Source organism: Alligator sinensis, unplaced genomic scaffold (genome assembly GCF_000455745.1).
Source record: "Alligator sinensis unplaced genomic scaffold, ASM45574v1 scaffold419_1, whole genome shotgun sequence".
NCBI lineage: Eukaryota > Metazoa > Chordata > Crocodylia > Alligatoridae > Alligator > Alligator sinensis.
The window spans coordinates 806,515-812,479 of record NW_005842360.1 but is presented as its reverse complement, the minus strand read 5'-3'; the positions used below and the strand labels follow the sequence as shown (position 1 = coordinate 812,479).

Genomic DNA, 5,965 nt, shown 5'->3' with positions numbered 1-5,965 from the left:
CAAGGGATGGCGATGGCATGGCACACGACTCTTGTCCTCTTTAGGGTGCCCCCCTAAAAGGCGAGGCGTATGGACCTGCTTTGCCCCGTTCGGGTGGCTTTCCCTCCATCTGCCTCATTTTTTTGCTCCGTTGCCTGTAGGTTTTTTGAATGTGAAAGATGTGGCTGGCAGATTGGCTCGCTGGCTGGCTGCGGGTGTTGGCAGTCATCTGGTCTTGAGCTGATAGATGTTTTGCTGGCAAAGTTGTTGTTAATTCGAGGAACTGGATGCAAAGTGTGCTCCGGCGCACTGTATCCTCTGAAAGGCACCGACGGCGCTATCCTTCGGCAGTTGTTGGACCGAAGCTTACGGGTGTAGGGGAGTGGAAGGGAGTATTGAAAGTCATGGAAATCTGGGCAGCATAGGGTGCGACAGGGGAGGCCGGGGCAGCCAGTTAACCGAATTTTGGGACGGGGCCTCACAGGTCCGTCTGTTAAAGTGCTGTCCCTTTCACTGTTTGCTGATCGACTAAATCACTAAGTCTTTCCGGGCTGCTGCAGACATCCCTGGTATAGCCTTGATTATGGTATTCATTTTTGGTGTCAAACTTAAGCTTTTTGCTTTTAAGGGCACTCAGTTTTCCTCTTTTTCCATCTCTCGGTGGTATCAAAAGGTTAATTCCTGCCTCTATTGCCTGCTGGCCAGTATCAAGTAAGCACCTCTTCTCAGGCTGGGAGGCTCTCCATGAAAACATTGGCAGAGCAGCATTGCTTTTCTCAACATATCAGCTCTCCTATGCTCAGGTTCATTTTGGGAGGTGGGGATGGTAATTGGTCTTGGTGGGTTGGAAATGACTTTAGCCAGTAGCATCTTGCTGTTTCCATGTATTTGCAGTGCATGTAAATCTTCCTTAAATTGTAAGCTCTTTGGGCTGGAGACTTTGCTGTCTGTAAGCTAAGCACTGGACAAGAAGTGGAAGTTCTGGATGCTGTAGTAATATAATGTAATGATAAAGATAAATCCGTACACAGAACTTTACTTTGGCACCAACTTGTAATGCTCTTAACCAACAAGCAAAGCAAAAATAACTTTTAGGAGTGTTTGGAGACCCATGCGCTGATATTGATTGAACAAAGGTTAAAGTTGCTCTTTTTCTGTAGGGTCTTTAATAATATTCTGGTTAGTAGTCAGTAGCAATGTCAAATTGTGGACATTACAGAGTAAACTAAGGGGAACCTTTAGGGTAACATGTTCTTATTCTGCTTACACAAGTAGAGTACTTAGGGTAATACTTCTAAGTGGATGACTTCCTTATCAGAAAACTAGGATCACTGCTTTGGACTAATACGCAACTCTGTCAGTCCAAGGAAGTATTTATTAATTCTGAAAGACCTGCTAGTTGGGGGGGGGGGGGGGGGGGCTTTGATATAGTTTCAGGTATCCTACTTCTATGTTGTGTTTTGTAGGCTTGCCCCACAACAGCAGTATTTAATATCCTTTTACTCATTTAGATCCTGTCCCTCTTCTGCTCTCTCTTTTCCACCCCCCCGCCCAAAAAAGCATTAGTTTTCTTAAATAAAGAGTCGTAATATCATGCAAGTTTTTAAAGTTATTTTAAACGATGGTATAAAATGCATGTATCAAAGATTGAACCTGAAAGCTTGCTTAATAACTAATCTCCAACCATTTGGGTTGGTCTAATAAAAGATATCAAATTCACCCAAGGAACCTTGTCTGCCTGTATCAAAGATTGACTTGCGAACTTAACCATCACTAACAACAAAGCCAAAATTGTGGAAGGCTGTAACAGAGCCCTGGAAACTTCACCTCTTTGAAATCAAATGATTCTGTAATACCCAGTAACAAAACTATAGATTGCATTTTTTCCTGCCCTGACCTGTTCAGGTCATCTGAGTATTTTGACTTGAAAACTAAGCTGTTGTCCTACTTGTCTATCAGATGTCTGTAGGTTGAGAGAGCCAAGTGATCCAAATCATCCTCCTCTTGATGGAACACTTGAAAACTTGGCCCTGACCTCAGATGTGCTTAAGACCTTGCCGTCTTAATCTATATGCTCATGAATGTGTTTTTAAGTACTTTGTATTCTCCAGGGCTGTTCACCAGTGCATCAGGTGACATGGAACAACAACAATCTTATCTAGGATCCCACTTGCCTCTATCAAAGAATTACGTCTATGGCTGACTTGATAATCTTCTCCTTACTTCATCTAGCAGTTGTGTTCATGACTTTGTTCAACCCCTCTTAGGCAGTAACAAAGCTAATTCAGAATAATTCTGTTTTTGACAGTAATATGGAGCTCCTAGAATGGAAATGATTTGGTTCATATTTGCTGAAACATGACCTCCCTCTGCGCACCCCCACTCCCCTAACCAGTAGGAATGTTGGCTCACAAATCTGGGTACCTTGACATCTGCAATGCATACGATTTGAACACTGCATCGTTTGGAACATCAGCATTAATATTCAACTCTAAACTGGTAAATTTGGGCTTGTTTGAGATGCAGAGAGTCTCTAGGACCTCTTTGCATGTTACATTTTATGCTGCAATTAATTTGGTAATCATGGCATAAATGGGAAGGGTGCTACTTGTGCACATAATTTAAGGTCCCATAAAATGGGGAAACAAGCATTGAAAATATTACACAAAGTGTAGAAGAATTTTTATGGCTGGCTTCTGTGGCACCTTAAGCTTAATGTGTGGTTGGAGCTGACAAAATTTGGTTTAGTCCCAGGGGCTGGGACCTCACATGGGTCTGGAATCGGCTCTGAGATGGACAATCAGATGATTGTCTGCCCTGGCTGGAGGGTGGGGTGGGAGGTGATGAAAGGCTTTCCTGCAGGTTTAGAGTATCCAGCAAGGAAGCTTCTCCCTGCCAGGAGCCTCTCTTCCCCTGCACCTGGCAGCCCAGCCAGAGCTGCTGGGCACAAGGCTTTGACAATCAACTGATTGTTTGCTTGGAAAGCCATGGTGAATTGGACCCGGGACTGCCTGTGTGAAGCTAACAATCAGCTGATTGTCAGTCCCAACCCCGTACTGGGGTCTCAAAATGATAACAGCGGAGTCCCAGATGGCACGGGAGCTAGCTCAGGACCCCAGGGCTGTGTGTAGCTGGAGCTAGCGATAGGCCCTATTCAGGCACTCTGCTTGGAAAGAGCATGATTGGGTTCTGATCCAGTACAGAAATTGTCTTGCCATGCACGTTTTATACTTGGTGGTTTTTGGTTTCCTCCTTGTGACTCGCTGAAAGAGAAGGCTATCAGTTGTATTAAATGCATCTTTGACTCCAGAGTACTGGAAACTGCATGCAGGGAAATTACCTGTAGTAAATGCAAAGCTGATATAAGATCAGTGTGCATAGAGGTGATGGTGTTAACACAGGGGCAGGCAATTATTTTGGGTGGAGGGCTGCTTAATGAGTTCTGGTGAGCTGTGGAGGGCAGTGTGGGCTCCTGGAGACTACACCAGGAACCACTGCCAGCGGTGAGGGGCAGGGGCCACTTGTATCCCATGCTGAGCAGCAGCACTGTCCTCCCTGCTGCTGCTGAGCCTGGGCAGGCAAGCCTGGAGCAGGCATGGGGTCAGAGCTGTGCATGTGGGTCCCCTGTCCCAGTACCTCAGGGCTGGGGCCAGCAGTGGTGGCAGCCAGAAGAAGCCTCTGCCACCACCTGGGCTGCCTAGCTGCCCTGGCCCAGCTGTATGGCCATGGGGCAGCAGGACATGCCACAGCTGGACAGTGCCTGGGCCAGGTGGGACTAAGGAACCCACATGGGCTGTATTTGCCCACCCCTGTGTTAACTTTCATTAGCACCTGAATACTGTTATGCTGGATATTGGCTAACAATACTGTGGACTAAAGCAATGTTTGAAGTAAATATAACCCCGCAGGCAAGCTAGAACATGTAATATTGCCACACAAAGACACTAATTACTTTCACATCAGCAGGGACGGATGGTATCTGGCCTTGTGTACAGTAATGTGCTGCACAAACTTGCATGATGCATCACACCAATGCAAGAAGCAAGTTCCTGTCTCCTGGCAACTTTGTAGCAAGTTAACGGCTGGACCAACACACTCTCCCTACCTGTTTGGTGAGATGAGGGATGCAAACTTGCAATCTAAGTTCCCCTTACCTTCACTTCTACATAGTGGAAATGTATCTATCCCAACAGCCAAAGCTTGGCAGAGTGGTTGCAGGACTCCAGCAGCAGCCTGAGACCAACCAGGATAATTGCTTCCAGTTTATAGGCAGAACCTGGAGGCAGCAATGAAACTATATCAAGCTTGTTAACTTCATGCAGAAGGATCTGTGAACAGTTCTATAATAATAGCTTTGGGGGAAGGTGTAGAGCTGGAGACTATGGGGTATTAACTTCTGGGGGCAAAAACTCATGAACAAAGAGGGAGTTTACCCCAACACTACCATATTTAATTCCTACAGAGTGTTTAAAGATGAATTGGATCACAACTGTTGTAGCATATGGTCTCCTGTCACCATTATTAAAGTAAGATCCACTTGGTCCTGCCATTGGTGACTTAGGATCTGTTGGGTCAAGCAATGGGATTCAGCACTAGTGTTAAAGGATTGACATGACAACTTGTTTGAATGACAGGCTTTATTTACTACAAGTATTCACTGTTATATGAGCCTAAAGCAAAGTGCAATATATTTAGCTGTAAAAGTGATAGTATCTCACCAATACAGGCAAAGAGACCATCCACCTTGTCAGCTTCTCTAAGGTGTGCATCCTTGCTCCAGAAGATGAGCTCAGTGCAGTAGCAATCCTTGCCAGGATGATTTCTTATTCTTGAAGCATGCCCTGTTAGCTGGTTTTTTTGTGTTGTTTTTTTTTTTTGTGTGTGTGTGTGTTTTTTGTTCTTTTTATACCCTCTAGCTCAGTGTCTTCTTTAAAGCATTCTTGTAGTTGTGTAAATCAAGAGAGAGCCCCAAGCAGTAATTAACAGGAAAATCCTGTTAATCAAACTGCTCATTATTGGTTATCAGAAAGTCCCAATTTTGAATGACTTCCCATCCTCAGTAACAAGGTTATCCATTTCTATTGCGTTCGAACATACAAGGAAATAGAAAAACACAAGGTTTTTAATGAATCGTTCTTGGGGGGGAGGGAACCACTGAGACAGCAGGGAGACGCCTGTTGGAGCCCACATGGAGAATGTCTCTTTCTGCACATAAACATGATTAATTGCAAAATTAAATATTTGCCATACTAATAAACGAAGGATAGACACTTCACAGAGTTACATACCAGGGAAATGGGAACCTATTTTAAAATAATCTAGAATATAGTAAGATGAACTGGAAGTGATGCCTCTTCCCCCCCCCCCCCCCCCCCCCAAATCTCAGCCACAAACTCGCATTCTCTTGCACTGTGCAGTTGTCATCAGTATCCTGTATTTTAGCTCTTGTGGGTAGGCCCAGCTCAGCTTGAGTTTTGCAGTCATCAGGATCCGTAAAGGAAGCATCTGGGAAGGAGCATATCAGGATCATTGGAGCTGCCTAAATGTAAGCTACATGCCCACTGAGAATGTAGCCAAAGAGAAGAGTAACTCTTTCTAAATAAGTATGCTTCCTTAAGGAAGAGATCAAAAAAGGTAGGTTACAGCCTTCTGGAAGACCTCATTGCATTCCAGTTAAATATATTTCAGGAAAATGAAAGGAGGCTGCTTTCACATTTGCTGTTGTATAGAAGTGCAACTGAAAAAGCAAGTTAGGCTTTACTGGAAGGGGACCACAACTTGGTTTCATTCTGTTAAGTAGCAGTACCTAAAGCACCCTTTATATAGGCAAAAGTGTTTTACTTTGAAATTAAATTAAGATAAAGGCTAAGATTTCATCTGAGGGTGGTGAAACTTCCTTGATCCCAATATGGAATCAGAACTCTTGGTACAGGTAATATCTTTAATTGCAAAAATCCAGTTGCTTTAATAAAATAACCCCCCCCCC

At 44.3% G+C, this 5,965-nt stretch overlaps 1 protein-coding gene across 1 annotated transcript in view; it reads left to right on the top strand.

The window, feature by feature from the left end:
• The window catches only part of ANKFY1 (ankyrin repeat and FYVE domain containing 1), a 50,371-nt gene that overhangs the window by 487 nt on the left and 43,919 nt on the right, over positions 1-5,965 (top strand). The gene's annotated exons all lie outside the window — the stretch shown is intronic.